The 22,588-nt window shown below is 42.1% G+C and overlaps 1 protein-coding gene across 2 annotated transcripts in view; it reads right to left on the minus strand.

Moving 5' to 3' along the window:
* Window positions 1-201: 201 nt before the first annotated feature.
* The window catches only part of LOC135169045 (uncharacterized), a 63,899-nt gene continuing 41,512 nt past the window's right edge, over window positions 202-22,588 (minus strand). Inside the window, exons 3-6 of one of the 2 annotated variants that reach the window (XR_010300150.1) lie at window positions 3,829-3,927; window positions 657-1,000; window positions 370-553; window positions 202-288 (exon numbers count right to left, since the gene is read on the minus strand). The gene's annotated coding sequence lies outside the window, so the exon portion shown is untranslated. Of the gene's footprint in view, window positions 289-369; window positions 554-656; window positions 3,928-22,588 lie in introns of both variants that reach the window. The other variant, XR_010300149.1, reaches the window with a different exon arrangement.

Consider the following 22,588-nt stretch of genomic DNA (forward strand, 5'->3'; position numbering starts at 1 on the left):
AAATAATGAAAAAAATGTGGAGGAGATGAGTACCAGCGACACACACGGCTCGCCCTCGTCACTGTCCACTTTTCCAGTGGATAACGTCATACGAGGCGACGTAGCGTGTTCCTTTACTGTCATTGCCTCTGTACACCTTGGCGGGATTTATATGTCAAATTAGTTGGTCATAGAGGGGTTTGAAGAACAATAAAAGAGACCTTTTGTGGGGAATTTAATGTGTGATTTTATTTAGTCGAGTACATGGTGAAGTTTTGATTCGAGATATCCGGAGTGAAATTCAGTTTCCTAGAAAAATTAATAAAAAATTCATTAGGTTCCCAAGGGTTTATATTATTCGGTAAATTCGGCTGATAGGCAATTGCTTACTGCCTGGTCTGCCCCATGGCCCTGACGGCAACTTTGGGTTAAAAGGCCCTTGTCCTGGGAAGGTCGGGATTCCTCCATTTCCTGGCCTGTGTATGTTCTTGTCCCTGAATGGGGTACCAGCTACAGCCATGATGACTGCCACGAGGAATAACAGGACGGCGATGAATTTCATGATTGTTTGATTCTAACATCGCATAATTATTATTAATATTTTTCATTAATTTTATATGAAAATTACATTTCTCATAAATTCAACTCTAACTTTAAAATTTATTCAAATTACTTACTTTTCGTTGCGACAGAACGGAAATGACTGACACCTCCAGAGGCTCCGAATCTTTATATACATCTCAATCTCAGCGGCCATCAGAGATGTCGGGGAAGACCCGCGCAGGCCTTATCAATTGAACATGAAAAAAACTGCACTGCAAGGAGACCTCAACGACCCGCAACACTTCATGTGAACCCCTCCAGGGGAATCCCGATGACAAAGACAGATTGAGTGAGTACGGTACACTGTTTATCCAACTGTTTTCCAACACTTCAATGACTCAGCCGTCGCGCAATCAAATCAAACCAATCGCACCTCATTAGGCCGCCCTCTCCAGTCTATCCATCAGAAGGATCAGGGCTGTCGCATAAAACCATGGCCAATAGTCGTCACACGTAATAATTCACACCGACAGGATAATCCAAAGCCGCACATATAGTCTACCCCTACCCCCTTAGCTCCTTTGCCCTTCATTCATGCCAAAGTGGTAGAGACAGGGGTGGATAATAGGGTTACGCAAAAATGGATTAGGAGCTTGTGAGTTGAGCATGCATGTGTCTGCGATACTTTTTCAAGCCGCATGGGGTCCGTTTGTCGGTAAGAGCTGCCAAGAGGATGCTCCCCCCCTCCCTGGTTGTTAAGAGACGAGAGTAGCGACAAACGAGAGTTGACGTGAAATGACACACTGCACGACTGCCGTTTCGTGCAACAACGTTTTTCCGACGGAGAGAATAAATGTAGAATACGAAATAGTGGATGATAGAGTGAGAGAGAGAGAGAGAGAGAGTTTGGGGATGGAGGGTGGGTATTTCGGGGGAACATTATCCGCTCGCGTCGTCGCAACGTAAATAGAGAAAATGAGAAAATGTCTGTCGGAGTGAGTACACGCCTCAGTTCGGCCTTGACGGCTTGTCACGGCACAGCACGATCCGGTGTGTCACCTCTGTCTAACCTGGATGCCATGTCTGGCAAACGACAAATGCCCTTTTGATGACTTTTCACCTCAGAGAAAATAGTGTTTGTGGTCCTTTGAGACGAGCATGGATATTCTATCAATTTGGGGTTGTATGAGGGTTAAAAGATTGGCAGGGATTTCAGCATTCTATGATTTGTTGGTTTTGTCTCAATAGCCATTATCAGCCCGACATTGGTCTCCAATTAAAAATTATGTCCGGACATCACGCGAGTCTCTCCGCAATCTCGTCAATCAGTATTTTTCCGTCGCAAGTGACAAATCGTAATCTCCTTAAAAGACCGCTCTTGAAACATCATTCTCCCACATACCGAGTCGACCCATAATCAATCCAAGGTCATCTTCACTTGAAAATTAATGGCCAGCGTTTGGTGGCAAACAAAGTTCGCCGAAGCGTGCATCGATATCTCTCGTTCCCTCGTTATCTCCAAGCTGAGCCCCTGGTCTGCAATAGGATTAACCAGTACAGTTTTCGCGTTGCTCCCCACTTGGAAAGATCGATGTGCGATATCGCCTTCGGAAGCGCTGTATACCAGACATCCGGATATCCCGAGCTAGTACACATCCTGACCAAGTCTAGCAAGACGTGATGGACTCTTGTACATTACAATCTTCCCCTCCCCTCTAAACCTCAAATCCTGTAGCCATTGAGCCAGACTACTATCCCAGTTGGTGCGAAATCCCCCATGGGATAGCACGGATTGAATTAGCAAGGTTGCCAGGCTTGGTGATGGCCGCTTGGAGGCCCTCACCATCTGACAACACCGCTTGACCCCACCTCTCGATCGCTTTGCCATCGGAGTCTTGTAAAATGTCAAATCCATTGGTGTTGGTGAAGGAAATGAGCGGAGAGGAGAATTAATTTACCCTGACTTCATGATTTATGGTGGTGTTACTAGTTTCTGAACAGAGGGGAAGATGTGTACCCAGTGTATACTTTACGTTACCAATGGCTTGTGCGTTAAACGAGCCTCTTATGAAACCCACCACAAAATACACGTACACAAACAAGGCTTACCCCGTAATCTCAGATGATTATGGTTATGAACTCTGGCTGAAAGATACGACCGAGTCATCCTCATCCTCCACCTCCTGATCCTCATCTTGTAAACGGGAAAAGCCCCGGAGGTATATGATGCCCGTGCCGGCTCTTCGTGCTTGGAAGGTACTATCGTCAGATCGTAAATGGCATGAGGATATAACTGCCGGAGGAGGTAGATATATAACAAGCACCGAGTGATTAACACAAAGGCCCTCTTCCTTCAACTCTTCCTATAACTCTCGTTATAATTCTCCCTCTCTCCCTCTCTCACCGCCACCACACACCATCGCTTCGCCGAAAAGGGTGGCAGAAGGTCGGCATGATGTGTTATGGTGGACGTGAAAATGGTCTCTCTAGTATTCAGGGAGTACGTTGAGTCACGCACGACCCCACCGAGCCCCCATTCTACGGTAATTTAGCTTCGAGCAATTATGGAAGTTCTTTGACTACCAAGTGTACATTCTACCACCCCATAATTAATGTCGGTCATTAGGATGTAAATGAGTGGGTAAATTGTCAGCTTCACAGTTTGGAAAATTGATTTTCACGGCTTTTGTGACATACGATAGAATTTTCTAATAAGCATGATTTGCCACGTGTCCTTGACCGTTTTTCGGAGAAAAGCTGGATCAAAGAACTTTTTCCACTCGTCCACGGTGTAGGACGATGGCGAGTGGCGATGTGTAACAGGTTATCGCTCTAAATAACTCCCGACAAAATCCCCATTTCTCCGCCATTTACGGTCAAGCATGCGCCAAACGCTCATTCGTTAAGAGTTAACAAATTTGCCTCCTTCAGGACTTGAGGGAGAGCCTGATGGCCAGAGACGACTAAAGGAATTAATAACCGCCCCTATGACGTCACCCCTCGCAACTATAAATTCTACGCTTTCCATCCAAATGTCCCATTACTGTTTAAATAATATTAATGCTAATGGGGGAATAAAAATTCATTTAGTGGAAGGGAGGAGTGAGAAAGAGTGTCTATTACTACTCGTCTCCGTCTCTCTCTCTTCCGCTCTCTGCACTAATTCTCGTCGTAAATGAAATCGTAAAGTTGTGTGGATATACTCCTGCATGTTGTCCGCCGGTGGAGTTCATGGCATCGCGTGAAATGCGGGTGGAATTTATAGACTGAAGTTGAAAAAAATATAAAATAAGAAATAATACGTACCAACACAGCACGCTCGAGTACAATATTCAGAGACACGCACATTTGACTTCTCACACGGAAAGATTGCTATCGCAGGCTATGTTCAATTAATCTTTCTTCCTGGAAAGGTCGAATGGTAATGAATTGTTAGTTGTCAATTTGTATTTGTCAGATTGCAATGGCGATTGAGTTTCTGTGAATTTACAGAGATAATTAGTTTGATTAATTTAGCTTGTTTGGTTTACATTGTGTGATAGATTTGCCTGATTACGATTTTGGTGAAATTATGTAAGAGTAATATATGGTAAATATGGTGGTTTATATGAAAAATAATTGAATACCGATCATATAGGCTGTTAAATAGTGAACATTAAGATTTTTCCATACTTCAACCAATCACGTTGTCAGGATTTGAAAATAGTGATGCAGCTGTCGATGGGATCTGATATGACACTTGATATCATGTCGATCAAATTATCGGTGTGATAGCGGCAATGAACATTTCTCATGCTATTGCACATAATAGCTCTGAAATCATCACAGCTATTATTGGCATTATTGTCATAACATTGTCATTTTCAAAGATGACGTTATAGGGGAAAATGCGAAGAAAATAGTAAAACTATTTGATCAATAGAGTCACCTAACGATAAGGTTAACAAAATTTGCACATATCCTCTATCCAAAATCGCCTGAAGCATTGCTTGTATTCACCAAGGTAGTGGCTCTTGTGGTCAGTAGACTGATATATGTATAGTAAGCATACATATAGAGTATACGAAAGCAGAGCGGCTTCTATGATTGACGATCGTCATTTCCGGTGACACGAAACGACGCTAGCCACATCCTACCCTTCTCCAACCTGGCCCACACATGGTTTATCCTCTCGCAGAAACTCCAACATTGTTGGAGTGAGACAGGTTGAAAGTGAGTGAGTACCGCGAGAGCTATAAACGTAAACACGACGTTGGCTTCACCGAGTGAGCGCCCTCTAGTTCTCGTTGTGGTGCATCCGTAAATCATACGGTAGTACCAGTGCGACAACGCCAGGCTAGAGTACCATAGATTTTGGGGGGGTGGCTATCTTCCGGTATGCTCTCTCATAGGCTTATTGCACATTAAAGGGTCTCTCCATCTCGTTTTGCGACCCCTTCCCTGGATGGCTGATCACTTTGGTACCAATGCACAGCATTCACAGTTAACCGTCATACCGAATGTTAGGTGATTTACGGGTTACAGCAACTGACGGGAAACGTTATGTCCATTTCTGTGGTACTAGCAAATTTCATGTGCCAATGTCAATTTTGATAGTGGCTTTGATTATGACCAAGGGAATTGCAAAGCTGATTGCCATTCCGACATGAAGAGAAGGATAAGTAATGAGAAGTTGGACACTTACTGCACTGATAGATTTTCGTCAACTATAAAGCTTGCTTATAATGACCTACCTTCAGTGCCTACAATCACACTGTCCATTAAAAACCTGACATATATGTTTATTGGTTAAAGCGATGAGACGTGTTGACGTACGGGTATTAAGATAGGTTCCCCATCTAAATCATTAAAATCCACCCCTCAGAAGGAAGCTTTTATTCTCTCTATCCACCCCATCAAGTTCCACTCAGACATACACATTCTAAATTAATATACAAACGTGTTAATATCAACTTTTATTCATCCTATTTCTTTATTCCTTTGTCTTCCCCAGTAAATGGTTGTGGCAGGGGCTATGTACCTGAGATAATCACAGCGAAAGAAGTTGAAGAGGGGTGGCATGTCTTGCCATTATTTTCAACTGAGACAACGAGAAGCCGCATAATGAATCACAACGCCTCGAAAAACACCCAGACATCACAGGGAGCTTGCCCTCCTTCATCCTTCTCACAGCTCAAGAGTGTAAAGATTGTATCTGTCAGCCATTAGGCGGAGCCAAAGAGGACGACCACTATCGCCGTCATCACGGGTAAGCTCATAAAGATCTTCTTGCTGGTTACCTCTGATTGGCTCACGCAAACCTTATAAATTCACTCAGTCGTAAATTTTAGCACGAGTAAAAGAAAACTTTATGCATAGATGATACAGCTGTTGGTAATGGAGATATGACGTCTACCTGGAATTGACGATGCATATGCCCCCGTTGACGGTTGAATGACAGACGTGAGCACTGCTCTGCCATCTTTCGTCGCGATAATGGCATTTGCTATGACAGACGTGAAGATAATGAGCTTCCATCCGGTTGACGTTGATGACGCACGACATAGACGCGGGGACGAGTGACCCGTCCCTCCTTTTTTTCCTGGCTCATTCCCCACGGATACGTATATCCCATTGGTACGTATGTCTAATTCTTAATCACTAACGCTCAAAAATATCAAGAAACACAAGGGAAAAGAAAAGAAACAAACATGAACAAGAAATTTGCAATCATTTAGATGAATCAAAGCCAACAGCGAAACAAAAACTCACAGAAAAGTCGTGACAGCGAGGGAATACGGCCACTCTTCGGTACAACATCGGTGAGTCGCCGATATCGGCCCTTTTGATCAATGCATGGTTACCAATTTTTTTGAAATTCTCTTTGCGGTGCATTTCACACTTTACGTTGCGAGTCCGGTAATTCTTTTCGGCCTTTGTTTCGCATTCAAGTAATAAAAGAGAGCGAAATATCCGAAGCGTTACGGGTATGCTATTAAAATCCGACCTCCCTGGGATGTCATTACGACAATTTTTATTCATGGAATATCTTACCTCGTCCCAGCTGACAAAAAATCCGCGTGTTATTGTTGATGGGGAGAATGTGACAAGCACATTGTAAACTTTTCAGCCCTTTGTTTTTTTTTTTCTCACCGACCATCATCGATTGATGGCGACCAGTGATGAAAGGCTCTTGACAGTATTCCTGGGGGTGATTTTTGATAGACAGTTGGTGCTCTATTGATTCACGTCTGGCGGTGAACATATTTGAGATAAGATAAGTTGGGCTGAGTGAAACAAGATGATTGCGAAAAAAAAAAAATTCGGCCTCGGGGTTGCGTTTACGGTGAGGCAGACCTCTGCACGTAATAAAGTCATGAATGAGGTATCTTGCGTGGCCATCACTCGTCACGCGGCACGCACGCTTGCACCAACACAGATAAATTGAGGACGTGGCTCACCTCACCGATTGTAATTAGCGCCTGTTTGGGTTTCAAGCGCGTGAGAGCGAGAGGGCATTGGAGAGAGGTGAAAAGTCATGGATTATGGTACATTTTCTTAACATAATGACATTATGATGAAGCAGGGGTGATGCATCTGTTGATTATTCCCGGCTAGTAAGAAAATTTGATTAGAGTGACTTTATGTGGTCGTGCGATGATGCACAAGACAGCTAACTACTGACATTTTTTATGCCGATGACTTTATGCTTCCATACGATGCCTCTCTTCATAGCACAATGTGGATGAAAGTTGGTAGGAAATGTTATGTGCCGTTGCGTACGGTGTGATTCCCGGCAGGTGTATATATTCTTACACGACAACTCCGTGTAACGAGGTAGAGAGCATCATCAATCACGGGTCTTTAGTGGCCTGTGGGCTCCTACGGACGACCTAACGAGCGACGTATCTTTCTTGTAGACTGGAAATTCCATGCGCCCAATATTCTTCAAGTGAGTTTTTACGGTCAACATGAGGGATGCGCCGAATCGTAGCAGATGTCATACTCAAAACATGATTTTTCTTTACAGGGTATGAGCACGGGAAAATGCCAGGAAAAATTCCTCCTTTTTACCCCACAATGAATAGATTTTTCAATAAAACGACAAAATTCACAGCGCGGAAATTTTCACGACAATAACTCCAATACAACTCTTTCGGGATTGGAAATGGCTAGCAAAAGACCATCATCAGCCATATTATGATAATTTCCCCGAGGTTCGGGCGATCCGCCGCCGCTGCTCCCCCAAATTCCATCTGATTTTCAACAATCATGCTGATATTTTGTTGCCCCCATGTATTGCGTCACCGTCCTGGAATAATTTATAATTACGAATTGAATAGTTCCCACGTTGGGCAAACCCACGTGCGCCGACTTGCGCATCGTATTGAAACGACACTTGGTGTCGAAGCGAGATGGAGAGAGAGTAGCGCCGGTGGTCGACCACTGCACCACCAGGCTTGGGGGATTGTCATGCTATCATTTATTCTCCGGCAGGCATTTTAATTACTCTGATTTATGACGGCATCGTTAGGGGCACCAGCACGCACTGCGATACAGTCGTCAGGGGTTGGGGCCCCTCAGTTTTATAACCAATACGGCTATTCACGAGTACAGCTAACTCGCTACTAGCCGCACCAGCAGTCGCTATTCTCCATTTCTTTCGGAGGCCAATGGGCTCCACTGTTTTATCGTAAATCACAATCGTTAATTTTCGACGGTGGCAATACGGATGATACCACGAGATTAATTCTCATTGCGAATCTGGGGTCAAGCACCCAATAAGTGTTTCGTCTCGTATGTGACGAGACTTATTTTCTTTCTTCTCATTCCGAGGCAAATAGTCTGAATATTTTTAACTAATCGTCAGCAAAAAATTTATTAATTAAAAAAAATTGAATAGTCGAGACGCGGTTGTCGCTATTGGAACACGTACGACAGAGGTTGGTACGCGTGATTCTCGTGCCCCGGCGTCGGTACTTTTTGCCCCGTTGTGAGTAGAAAGAGGACATTACGCGGTACGTGAAGGCCCTCCGGCGAAAGAACACCATGACAGGGGAAACCGATGCGCTGAGAATAATTCCTACACCGCAGACATTACAGAGCTGATAATCATCATGTGTTACTACTTCTTAAATTTTTTCTTACCCAAGTCCAGTGGTAATTCAACCGCATCCGCGGACGCACCAGACGCTTCAATTTTGTCGTCTGACCATACTCGTTGAGTGACCACTGGATGGAATTTTATCAATGATCTCAAACAGAGAAATTATCAATGCATTCCTGGGAGTACTTTAGCATTTAGAGTGAAGAAAAAAGCGGTGCCTAGGCCGTCCTTTCCGAATTCGCTTTCGTTGTTTAAGTTCCTCTTGGCCGTTGGAGATTAAAAAAAACATCCAACAACCTATTCACAAAAAATGGGCAGTTCGTTGGCTTTTTTAAAATTCTCCCTAAGCACGCCTTGAATACCTTAAACAGGAGGAGAGATGCTTCAAGGGGGTTCAGCAAGGAAAGAGATGTGCGGGACAGTTGTAGATTCAGTGAAAACAGAAGCGGAATGGGCATGAGGCATCAACAGACCGGAGGCGCGCTAGTTGACTTGGGATAGCCAGCAGGTCCTTCACCAGTATATCCTCCAGCTAATTCATTGCGCGATTCGTGCTCAAAGGGGGCCCCGCTCTGGACATTGGTCAGCACCGACAAAGGAAGTTGTTTATCCTTACGCGACGCACCTTCAAAATGGCCGACGATCTCGTTCCCCTGGCAGTGGCCGTCCATCAATCAAGCCTCGGGTAGACATTTCTGTGGTAAAAAGAGCCGCAATTACCTGTTTCTTTTTTACGATTCGCCTTGCCCTTTGAATAGCAGCGAACTTGCCGAGGATCCGGGAAGTACAGGGGACTGTTGGGGGAATGAAAGAAGACAAGACATCGGACGATTTGCTATCAGTGACCTTGTGAAAAACCGACAGCAAGGGTTTTACTTATCATCTTCATTGAGCGTGTCTTTATGCGGTAGCGGAGTTGTATAATATACTGACACGGCGATATCTGGATGCCTTGAAGGCTCGCACTTTCATTCGGCAATTAAGAGGATAAAACCATAGCCGACTGTCGGGCTCTTACCGCTAGGGAGATTCATGAGGACAGCGATATGAGGATCTTCAGACGGAGTTCAACCAGATGTATCGGACGGGTGCAAGAGGAGTCGAGATAATGCCAAACTCGGTGTCTGCTTCTTCGAGGAGTTTCATGTACTCTCCAATGACAAAGTGACATGTGGGAGATTTTTTTTGAGCATATTTGTCACCGTAAAAAATAATAATACGAAAACAGACAAGTTTTATTTCGTTCGACTCTCCATTCTGCCCCATTCTCTACTGCTTGTTGAATGGAAAAATTGAGGCGAAAGAAATAGCCTGTTTGATCGTATATGCCCAAGTCAAGGATAGGCATTAAGGAAATTTACAGCTCATAAATAATGTTGTTCATGTTAGCTACGACAGGGCTGTCGACATTGTACATAATGAGGTAAGGCCGTATTGGATATGAAAGAAAGGCGGTATGATTTAACTTGTCTCTCTTCAATCCACACTGTTATTATTTTTATGTATTGGCGTTCACAGACCTGTGTGCACATGCCTGTCCCACTTCATCTGTCGTAAAGTTGGAAGCCATATTGGCTGTCGGGTTAGCTGTGCCACAGAATGTATTTTATTACCCCCCTTCGTCTGAGTACGCGAGAAACCTCAATGTATGTACTACCGACAAATACTTACTTCCATTTGACAGTGTCATACTGTGTACTTCATTGTGTTATTAAGCATCTCGATGGTGTGATCGAGGCCCTCGATACAACAGCCATCGAGATCTTCGGCACTTGAAATTTCTCATGCATTGGATTCCCCGTAAAGATCTGCGATGCTGGGCGATTAATTAATACCTATATCACTCACTGACTAGGACTAGGATCGAGTCGTTACATGTCTTCAATAGTGAGAAAAAACAGGGTAACATACTGGCGAAATGTTTTCCACTTAATATGCCACTTAGTTTAGCGCATACGTGCACAGGTGGAGTGTTGGGGAGTGCACGTGTTTGGTGGCGAATGGCCTGTACTGACGAGAATGGTGAAAGGTTCATAGCGTGTTAACAGGTGGCTGGTATGACAGTTTGCGACATCAGTTTGTCAACTGTTATTTAACAATGGTCTTTGCAATCTAGGATGCGCTCATGCGCTAAGATCAAATATAAAACCCACTTGGTTCAAGTTATTTTCCTTCTATTTACGATTGATCTTCGTCATGCATATGGATTATGACTACTGTCAACCTTCACCTGGTAGACGACTAAATCGACATATGTCATACTACACCAATCATCCCATTATCATCGAGGACTCTACTTGCTCAATAATTACTTCATCGAGAAATAATTTTTCCCCTTAAACGATCGTCCACAAAAATATCATCCATTCAATAAATTGAAATAAATTATTCAATCGGCCGGTTCACCCGATAATTATGTTCAACGAGATGTATAAAATTCAACTACTGTAATGAATGTGTTTACACTTGCCATTGATCACTGCCATGCATATGGATAGCGAATTACCGATTCTGTCATCATCAGATCCTCTCAGCCCAGAATAATTACTGCATGGATGAATTTTTTCCCCTGAAATTGTTTTTTTTTTCTATATATTAAAATTACCATCTATCACCATCTAGAATCAGATTGATCCGTGTGATCACAGTGAACTGTTAGTCATTCGACACATTCCAATTAATTTCTGTTGCAATTTATGATCTCGATCAACACTGCCAACTATCGAGACTAGGTTGCTAATAAAATTAACAAGTCGCCGTATCGAATTTAATTTGCCGTCAACTCTCCGATAAATATAACTCTTGTTACATTACTGACAAGAGTAATAAGGTGTCCTTATCAGGACTTCATACATATTAATCATGTCTTTTACGATCATTTGAATTCCCGGTTTTTATGCATTTCCATTAGACGTATTGAATTTTTAAAAATCCCTATCATTTATCATATCTGACAGCACAAAGAAAAACACCATGTCACCAAAAAACAAATTGAATTGAGTTTATTTGATGGAAAAATCAAGTATATTTTATACTTGAGTGACAGATGAGTATTTTATTTTACTCGGTTAAAATAAAATTAGAAAAATTCTATTTTATATTCATTCCATATTTTATTTTATAATTTTCTTTTCCATTCACATTAAACTTATTATTATACTCACTTCTACTATAAAATATTGTCAATTGAACAATAATTTTTTTCAACGGTTCGAGATATTTGCTAACTCTCGATTTCTCATCAGTAAATTATCATAAGCCAATGAATCGTTGAATGAAATCGCATTTTACGATCTTCAAGAAGTTATAAAAGTATAACTCACCCATTTATAACCACCCATAACGGCAATTCTTGTATCATCACATTTTTCATTCGCATTCATGGTTTTTTTTTAATTATTACCAACCGAAAGTAGGATCATATATTAAATGTTATATCCTCCCTCTGACATTGAGTTAAAATGCGACTGTAAAATTAAGATATATTCTGAATATATGCTAATGACGAGAGAAGAAATGTGGCCATAAATTTAACTCGTCCGAGCGCCATAGAAGGGGTGCAGGGGATAGGGGGCAGGGACGTCAGTAGACGGTAGCACGTCGGCATACAGAGGATAAATGTCACGACCGAAGCAGTCATCACGAGATACAATTAATTACATACTTAATGCGTCATTTAATTCATCTCAATTATCTTTCTCACAGTATGCGTAATATTTTCAATTCCCTCAATTTATTCATTCCAAGGAGGATAAAAAAATCAGTGAAATTTTCCATAAACATTTTAGAAGGGGTAGCGGAAAAAATTCTAATTATCCGGTTATTAAAAAATCTAGTGCTTCCATTCGTGAGGAAAAATAATGGAAGCTGCGGGAAAATTGAGGAGTGAGTGTTGAGTAACTCCCCATGGGACAAAAAACGCGAAAAATAAGGAAAGGGAATGAGCCGAGTGTATAATAATAAAAAATATAAAAAATCCAGCCGAGATAAAGGGGCAACCTCGTGGTTTATAGCGTGGAAGCCCGGCTATAATTAATGTTAATAGCCGTAATGGCAAATGTTAATGGCAAGTGCCGACTGACTAATCTTAATTTATGGGACACTAAAGCCACTTCCATATATTCCCATCTTAATGCGCGCGATAAGATCGTCAGATTAAGATATTATATGGCCGCGCCGACACAAACTGGTTGGGCTGCGTTTGGTGTACCCCCTGTAGACCCCCCCCCCCCTGTCCCTCTCTTCGGAATGTTATCCATGAGACACTGGGCTGAGAGTCAGAAAGAGAACTCCCGCGAGATGAAAAGACATGCGTGTGTGTTGAAACCGTAGACAGTAAATGCTAAATGCTTAATGAATTTCTCTAATTTACAGGGATATAACCTGTCCTCGTCGCGCCGACTGCGGTTGGACAGAGAGTCGAACATTAATAATCTTCACGCGATTCATTATGCTGTTTTTTTTGTAATTTAATTTTTCATTTCCCGTTTCTCTTCCTGTTTCTCGCTGCCTCGCGGCTGAATAATTCGAGCACATTTTAGAGTCTCTCTTTATCGTACCAGTGCGATTAACGCGGGTATTTCTTGCTGCTGGGCCGTTAATGTCCCTAGTGGTCAGGCCATCACCGAAGAAGTGAATAATAATTGGTGGTGATTGCGAATGCAACAAAGTGGGCGAACAGCTATTGGGCCATTATCATCTTTTGCGTGTGCCTGGAAGCTGCGGTCATCAATATTATTAAAGAGCCGTGTCTTGTCGAGACGCTACCGCGTAGCTCGATTTACGAAAAACGTGACTTGTTTCGCTCCGCAGCCATTAACTAGGGCCTCTACATTTCGAAAAATTCAGCAAAAGTGCCTAATTGCTAATACTAATTTATCCATTGCCATAAATTATTGTTTCATCAGTCAAGGTCTCATTGGTGAAGTGTGAATAATGGTTGTTGTCAATATTTATCATTCCCTACAATTGCAATGGTAATGGGGTCCATAAACATGTACTTCTTATTGCAACAGAGCTTAGCCGAGGTGAAAGCTTGTAGAGAATACAGATCGATTAAGATTGCTGAATGATTATTCGAAAACGCAATAATTCTAAAACATAACTTTTGACACAAGACTGTAATGCACCGTGAAGCAAGAAAATTAATTGTAATTTGTGTCGAGATAAATATTGTCGTGGGTAGTCTAACCTTTCTCACTCATATTGCAGAAAGAAAAAGCGCGTCGTCATAATTTTCAGTGTATTTCATCGAACTAATACGCTTAAGTGAGGCAGATAATTACTACATCTACTCAAAACACCTTTGATCCCGGGGAAGGCCGTTATATGCGCGAATTGATTACGTGGAAAGTGTCGGGATACTTGGTGGATCGAAGAATTAACGGAATAAAAAATTAAGAAAAAATAATCAGTGAACGTTTTAGCTAATTTACACGAATATCCGAGGCAAGTGGTACATGCAAAGTAAACGATGCAAGGATGTTAATTTGTTAATTTATACAGTGATTGTGGAGTGCCACTAATGACTTGGAGAAAAACCTGTCAGGGAAGTGCTGTCATCGGAGATTTTTTTCTGCTATTGCGAGCGATTATTTATGGACGAGATAAGGGAGCAATTATGTACAATGTTAGGGAAGACTAATTATAGATTACAGGGGTCCGACGGTGGAAGAGTGCAAGATATTTACGACTTTTGCATTTTGGAGAATAGGAGAGAAATTGTGAATATAAAGGGAAAATTAAATTTCCCGATCAGAGGTTTATGATTAGTATAAAAATCATCAGGTATCATTGAAGTCTCAATTCCCGAACGATTTGAATTTCAAATTGACAATGAATGTATGTAATGGATGAAGGTTTCCGCATGAATATTTCACTCAGGTTCATGCCACCTTTTTCCACTTCGCGGACCTATAAATGTGGGTTGCATCAACCCCCAAGATTTTCAATCACGACTTTTTTTTCAAGAGTCTATCTCGCCTCAAAGCACCTCTGTATTTTCCGTCTCGCGATCTCGAGAAGTACATGTCTGTCATGGACGATGCGCCATTGAAAAGTCATTTACCAAACCGTCAAAACATGGAAGAAACAGGCTCTCGTTCCCCCGCCAATAAGTGAAAGAATCCATCTGTCCCGCGTACCCTCAATGACTCATACATCTTCGTCAGAAATTCCCAGAGGGGTGAGGGTGGGAGGGCCCCCTAACACCCTGGAATGAAATATCGCTCACTCCTTCATTTATTTTCCGATCTAGGCAGGTCGAAAAGTTAATCTCATTGTTTTTACCGCCATTGAGTTTTCCATCGAGTCGATTAAATGGTAATTCAATCGAGCTGCGATAGAATACATATCGATAGACACATTGTGCTTATGTAAATGATCTCACAGTTCTGTTAACAGTGTAGTATTAACACTACCCTAGACATGTAAAGAAAAAAACATAATAATTTAAATTCAACTTGAGAATGGAAATTTATGCGCAATGATTCTGATATGGTATTACCTCAAACAGTATACATTGACCTGTCGTTAAATTCATCCATGAAAATTCATACGTATCTCTCGGTGGTTAATTAATTAGGTAACCTATCCTCCCACGGGGTTATTATTAAATCAATTATACATTGGCCCGTTTGTATAATGAAAGCATTAGTGGGCGTGTTGTTGCATCGTAATTTATATCCTTTTCGACTGATCTCGTGTGTGTACGAATGGAGAAACAATTTTACGCGTGTGAGTATATAAACAAATGTAACGGGTTCCCATAGGCTGTTGATAATACCCGGTTTGTTGCGCGGAATATATTCATATGCTGTTGCGAGATAAATGGTAATGAATGATGGCTGTTTGTGAGGTGGTGGAAAAATGAATTTTTATTCCATCGATTTCAATGAAAGCTTGCTGCCATTCGGCGTGAAAAATTTGTACTGAGATACGGGTGAGACTAATTATGTAATTTCCAAGTTTTATGAGTCATTTAATGGAAAATATAAACGGCAAGTTTTATGAATCATATAAATTATAGGGTAAAAAAAATTGTGGAAACTCATTTTACTGACTTGTACGGACAGCCGAACAAATTATTTTTTATAGATTTTATCATTTTTTTACCCCTCACGTTTTCCAGAACATTATTCGACATAATGCCTGGAAAACGCCCCATACAAAAGTCGACCTCAATCAATTGGTGTCACTCCATTTATAGAAGAATGATACGGTGAGAAGGAGGTAGATGTTTGTGGATAAAATCGAACATTTTACCCGCTCCGTCTGGTAACGACGTCTCTATCAGTGACATTGGGGGAGTGCAATTCAGTTGCGTGTACAGTACGACGTAATTAGGAATTGAGTCGACCATGGCGACACCCCAACCATTCATCCCCGTAGCATCGAGACTCATGGACGGAACTGCAATCTCGCGATGAGAGCGAAAACCAGTTCAGATCCTTGAATTAATTCAACCATCCCTCCCCATTAGCATCAACAGACTGAAAATCTCCGTTTTCCCACTCTCCGATATTTTTCCCGCAGTTGGAATTAATTCACGAATTATCGAGAATTCCTGATAGCCTCTATTCAAGTAGATTGATCCTACACTCAGCTGAGTGCTCCATCACGAGAGAAAAGAATCCAATTACTCCTCAAATCATTTAATAAGCCAAGATACATTAGAGCATTGAGAGAGAGGATCCCGCCGATTATTCAATCGCTTCCCATCAATATAAATTCCCACAAGGCAGGAAACAAGCGAAGCGGAAAAAACAAAATTCCCAAATGCATTTCACAAATCACTTGAACCGGACACCGTTGAAAAAAGAACAGCCGAGACTGGCCGATAAAACTGTAGGTTAACCCCCCCATCACCCCCAGCCTATACATCTCCCGCCATCTGCATTCCGGGGACATGAAGCTCCCGCACAACCAATACATGGATTCGCACAGCTTTGTCATTGATGGCGGACAAGACTTATGTGTCCTAGCACATTTGTTCGTCCATTAATCGCGGCACGCTTCGTACCTCTCCGCCTCCATCCTCCTGTAAGGGGTGGGAGGAGGAGGAGGAGGCTCTGAAGTAAAGTAGTAGACTTGTAGAGATCCTTGGTAGTGTGCCGCCAACGCCAGGAGGGTGATTTATCCCGGCCACCCTCGGGCCACCGCCTCCCTAATCTCTGCGCTCGCGTTCTGCCCCCCCCCCCCCCTGAAACCCATCCTTTAACCTCGCGTTATCCTCCCTGTTCATCTTCTTGACTCTTTGCCCCCTTACTTCCTCCTTGCGCCTCTCTCGTTCGACCTTACCGTGACCCCTCGCCATGAGCTCGTGCTCTTGCAGCACCACGTACCAAGCATTCACGAATCCACCACACCGATGTCCTGGGACCTCGCCACTTCACCAGCCATGAATCACTTTGGTCTATCCACACGGGAGAAGATTTTGGTTGGAGGATTTGTTCGTGTTAGTATACACCGATCTGGTGGAGCAACATTAAATAATAAATAAATGAAACAATCAATCATTTCATTAAATTTGATTGACAATCTTTGGCAAGGTCTCTCCCTGTATACCTAGAGTCCTGTCACAGATTTGGTTCTCACACCAACCATATATTTAAACATTAAAATCCCTATTCTAGCGTAACACATGTCAACATGCAACGAAATCTCTTGAGTTGTACACCACGCACATCTCCTCCAAGATTGCGCGCTAATGGTTGCGTAAACAAGTCAACCACCACACGACGTTATCGTCGTTTAGCAGTTGGTGGCACAACGGGGGGATTGTAGCAAGTTGCCTGTCACAATGCACACCTACGAGTCGTGTAAATTTGCATGGAAAAGACCCATCAGACTGGTTGGGCTTTTGTTTGTTCACACCAACTGGCCAATCAGAAGGAGTCGCTTGGCCTGCGATTTTCAAGCTAATCGATTCGCTCGATATCAATGAGATGGTAGCTCTTCAATTCACCGTTTACGGGAAAAGAGCGAAGATGAACAGGTTCTCTAGCACTTGCTATATTCACGAAATATACTGGATAAAAAATAATAAAGTCAGTATCTCAATAACATGTCACTGACTTTCCGAGATTGAAAGAGGCATGGCTAGGATCATCCTCTCACCCCTCAGCCAGAAAGATTAATAAATTATATATCTTCATCGGTGGATCGCAATCGATATCATCGCTCAAGTGAATATATGTTCTACCACATCGGGCAGGCTGTCGTGGTCCGTGAGATGCCGAGACCCGTTGCTCATATCTTTTCCCCTCCAACGAGGTTATAAAAGACTCGCGATGTAAACGTCCAGATTATAGATTCCCCCTGTGTTCCAAGTCTTTGCCGGTCCGCTCGCGTGTCTAATTACGATACGGTAAAATGGGTGATGGTTGAGTATTAAACACAAGTAGAGAATTCTCATGTAGAGAGTTAATAACGAAGAGGGTTGTATCGCCAGTGGTGTTGAATAAGAAGGAGATGGTGGTAGGATAGGTTGGTATTCAATACGAAACTGAAACCAATCAATAACCAAGTGGTGTGGATTAACGAGGCAGTGAGACGTGGTAATTATACACATTGAGATAATTATATCCGTGTGGATTAATCTGGGTGTGAGTATCGGAGAATGAATTCATAGATTAACTTGGCGGCTCGACAGCCTGACAGGTTAGTCTGTGAAGCCTTGAAGCAAGCAAACTCTTGTTGCAATTCTCCGCATATTCGAGTTTACATTTACACGTTGATGTTGGAATACAAGTATATTGGGGCCAGTTCTGTTCTGTACATTGGCTTATCCATTCCCCACCCTCACCCATCGGTGGCATCCAACACTCCAAGTTGAGCCACACGATTCAGATATAGTCCCTTCTGCGTGACTAACGACCGGCAATTGTCTTTACGACGGCTCATTAATTTCCACCACACAACTACGGCGGTCAGGAACGAGAGACTGGGGAGCTCTCGCAATACATTCTACACTACACATACTCGACACTTTGTCTTTAATGCCACAGCCAAGACCCCGGGCCCCACTCACTTCACTTCTCTCACGCTCATGTAGCCTCTCTCTCACACTCATCGTTACATTATCTTCCAAACTCTAACGCCATCTTGTTTGTGTACGGAAGGCGACACCTAGCTAACTGCCATTCGTTACGAAAATACAATCGTGTAATTACCCGTTTGCTCGGTGGGAGCTAGACACTGATTTATATCGTCCAACTGTTCTATTCTTGCAACGACTGGTGGTGGCGACGTTGAAACAGCCTCGACGACAGCATACCCCAATGAAAATCGATGGTGATAACTGATGGCTCGAGAGAATTTTAATAAAACTCCAACGAATAGTCATTCATTTCTCAGGGGAGCAGGGGGGCACTTTCACACTCTTGTTCCCTATTCTAAAAGCAGTAGATGCGGCACTATCCTTTTACGCTAAGTTGCGAGGATCGATTTTCATTTTATCGATTTATGAAAATAAGTCATGTCTATGTACGTCATATTCGCCCCAGCATGCGAGGCATTTGGCGTGTAGAGCCTCTCGATTTGAAATGAAAACTCGAAATATCCTATCGATTTTAGGCGCTAAAAAAATCACCCAAAAAATTTCAACACCTGGAGAAGATGAAATTATTCTACTGTCTCAAGTCTTCTCTCTAGTCCTGTCCAGGAGGAAAGAATGGGAGAAGTGAGGCTTAACGCCTGGCGTGACACGGGAGACGAATCGAGTACCGTTGGGTTTCCGCAGCGTCTTCAAGGGAGTAGTTTCGCTAAGGCTAACCCCGGGTTGCCGTTGGTAAATGGCATGTAACTAATCATTTTCCATATGTGGTGGTGCGCTTGTACAACCACACCACTTTAGCGTGATTCGTCATGGCACACTCTCGACGGGAGTCGGCATCACTAAATCAACAATATTCTTATCTCACACACGGAGGTAATTCGTTTTCACTGCGCCCTTTTACTCGGACTTATTTTTTTACTCACTCTCGTGTTCTTACACTTGACGGCCGTTGACAGATTTTCACTTTTAGACTGACGCTGTTATGTATACCACACGCAGTCCTCCAGCCATTTGTCACTTTTATCCCCGAAAGGTTTTTTCAATTTTACTCACTCAGAGATGGGAAAAAATAATAGAATATCGACAAGAGGTATTTTTACATGCCCCAAAATAATCTCACCAATTGAGCTCAATTTGTCGCACTCATTATTTTACTAAATCACCTTCTTGGCATATCTAATGACAATTGAAAATAATAAAATGTTTTTTTTTGTCCATCTAAATAATCCTCAAGTCCAATATAAGGACGAGTACAACTGACCCATTAAACACAACCCCTTAAACTGATGCACGATTAGGGATGAAGGAATGTGAAGGAACTTTAACCCTGATAACAGATGCGAGACGGTGTTGGTATCATTGGGGGAAGAGCTGAGAGATTAGATGCTGGCAATTAGTGGGAAATATGAGGAGCATTTGGGTGTACAACGTTGGCCCAACCATCAAGGCTGGGCTTTAAGCCCAGAGTGAGAGAGAAACGGCGGTGCTCTGTGAGTAGTAGTTACCCATAGGGCTCTGAGAGTGGCCAGACTAAACATACTCGGCTCGTTAGCGGCGTGTTACGCCATTAACACACCCGTACCCCCAGCGACACTCTGTAAATTATACCATTGGGTTTGAGGTGGTTAACTCAACTGGAGTTACAGATCAATGTGTACAACTGCCACACTCATTTCTAACTAACAGTGTGTAGCTTGTTGACAAATTTGTCGAATTGAATCGCGTTATTAGTGATGATTGCATTGGGGAAATGCCACGATCAATTTTTATGCGGTTGAAAAGTATCTTTACTTTGGCAGAATTGGTATTGTTAGACCATCAATGAGCCAAGTACATCATTGAGGCACATAAAAACTCGCCCGGACTGATGAATTATATTTTCCGCAAATATACGCTAACTGAGCTTCAACTATTCACAAATATTTAAATGAATAAATTCATGGGGAATCATAATTATTCCCAATTACAGATTTTGGTCAAGATCAAATATCAGGTTATCAAATTTAGCATCATTATATTTTCAATGAACATATTAGTTAATTAGTCGATTACGAGTTTATTCACTCAGTATTTATTTAAACTCAATTTATTGCTTTTAAGCGTTCAAATGTGCAAGACCTCAGCTGTTGCGACTGGAAATGCCGGTTCGCAATTATGATGTATCGTACGCAGCTGTGCGTGGAACGTAAACGACGAAGAGAGAGCAGGAGATGAATGGGTTAAAAGTAGTTGAGTGTCGAGACATATCAGACAACTATGGGGAAAAAAAGCAGTGAGAATGGGGTAGATATCACCATTAATCTGTCTCACTTATTCAACATTTTTTTCCTTTATTTTTAAGTATGGATATTTATTATGAACTTTGGTAACTCAGTGTAAGTCTCCAAGTAAGTTAGTAGTCTTGTCACGCAGTTTAACATTGATTAGCGTCCGTGCAACATGCAGAGACAAAGTGCTATGATATGTCAGTGTCAACTCCCGTGTAAGTCTCAACGACTTGACAGACTTGATTGGAATTAATTTGTTATTTTTTTTTCTATGGCACCGTGTTTTAAATTCATGTGAAAACTGGCTTAGCGGTGAAAACTGGTGAGCGGGAGATTATCATTAGATTGACTCGATTGGAACATCAATGATTCCAAGGTTAGTAAGTGGTTTTGGCAATTGTTGCTATTCGTTATGTGGTATTAACACCATGTCCTGTTCTTTATCAGGCTTGTTAATCATTTATTGCGCTCCCTTTTGCTTTACAACACACCCTCCCTCGCCGGCTTGGCGCCATTCTCCTAATTATGATGCGTTCTTGCGAGTTCACACACTACCATTTACATATCCGTCGTCCCAAGCCAGATAGGCTTGATTCATGTTTCGATGCCCTCGTGAGATAATTGATTTTGATTTAAAATGAAATAAGTTTCGAATGATAAATGTGTTAAAACGACACACTGGATTTAAGGGCAATTTTTTAATTTTAAAATTCAAGGCCAAATACATTCAAATCGACTCAAGTGGTTCCTTGTCGAAAAACAATTATATAAATAATTACCCTGTCATTTTAAATGCCGTGGAATGGGATTACTTTTTTTCATCTCTGGTACTGAGGCATCCGCGTAAAAATCTTATCTCCGTCCTTAATCGATTATCACAGCTCCTGTTATTAAAAGAACGCGTGCATTCGATTTATGTCGTTGGTGCACGCCATACCAGAGATACAGGCTTTTCCGGTATAGTCTATATAACCGACTCGATACTTTATTTTTTAACTCCAGCACTGGGTGCTTTTCATGATATCTCCGAGGCAGCGAGGCGTACTTATCGTACCCACGAGCGCCATTTCAGCGCTCCTCAGGCTATTTAACGGGAAAAGATTTTATGAGAGTAGATAAGGTGAAAATTCTCGGCTGATGTCACTGCCGGTGAGCAAAAAGAGCTGGTAGTTTTGTCAAGACTCGTATGCTTCATGATAGAGGGTAAACACACTTTACGCCAATGTTTTTCTTCTCCCAGACACGTGAAGAGAGCACTTAAAGATTGACATAATTGTTAGTTAATAATTTTTTTTCTTTTTTACGCGGAGCAATTTTCCATAAAAATTCTATTCCGAGTATTGGCAAAAATAATAATGCCCTGGTTGTTAGAAAAAACCTGAGGCGTTTTACAATTTCATTTTGGTAATTTATATGAGAATTAGTCTGACTGAATGACAAAGGTGTATGACAGGAGGTACAGAAATTGATGATATGCATTCACCCAGCCAGCGGGCGCAAGATAATGCAATTGGATACCCGACATTTCTTTGGGACAACAACTGTAACCGATCTATATCATGATGATCGATGCGTAATTTGCATCATCGCGCATACGGGAGACATGAAGAATTATGTTTATTCATGTTTTCATGTTGGATTCAGAAAACGCATGGC

Source organism: Diachasmimorpha longicaudata, chromosome 14 (genome assembly GCF_034640455.1).
Source record: "Diachasmimorpha longicaudata isolate KC_UGA_2023 chromosome 14, iyDiaLong2, whole genome shotgun sequence".
Lineage (NCBI taxonomy): Eukaryota > Metazoa > Arthropoda > Insecta > Hymenoptera > Braconidae > Diachasmimorpha > Diachasmimorpha longicaudata.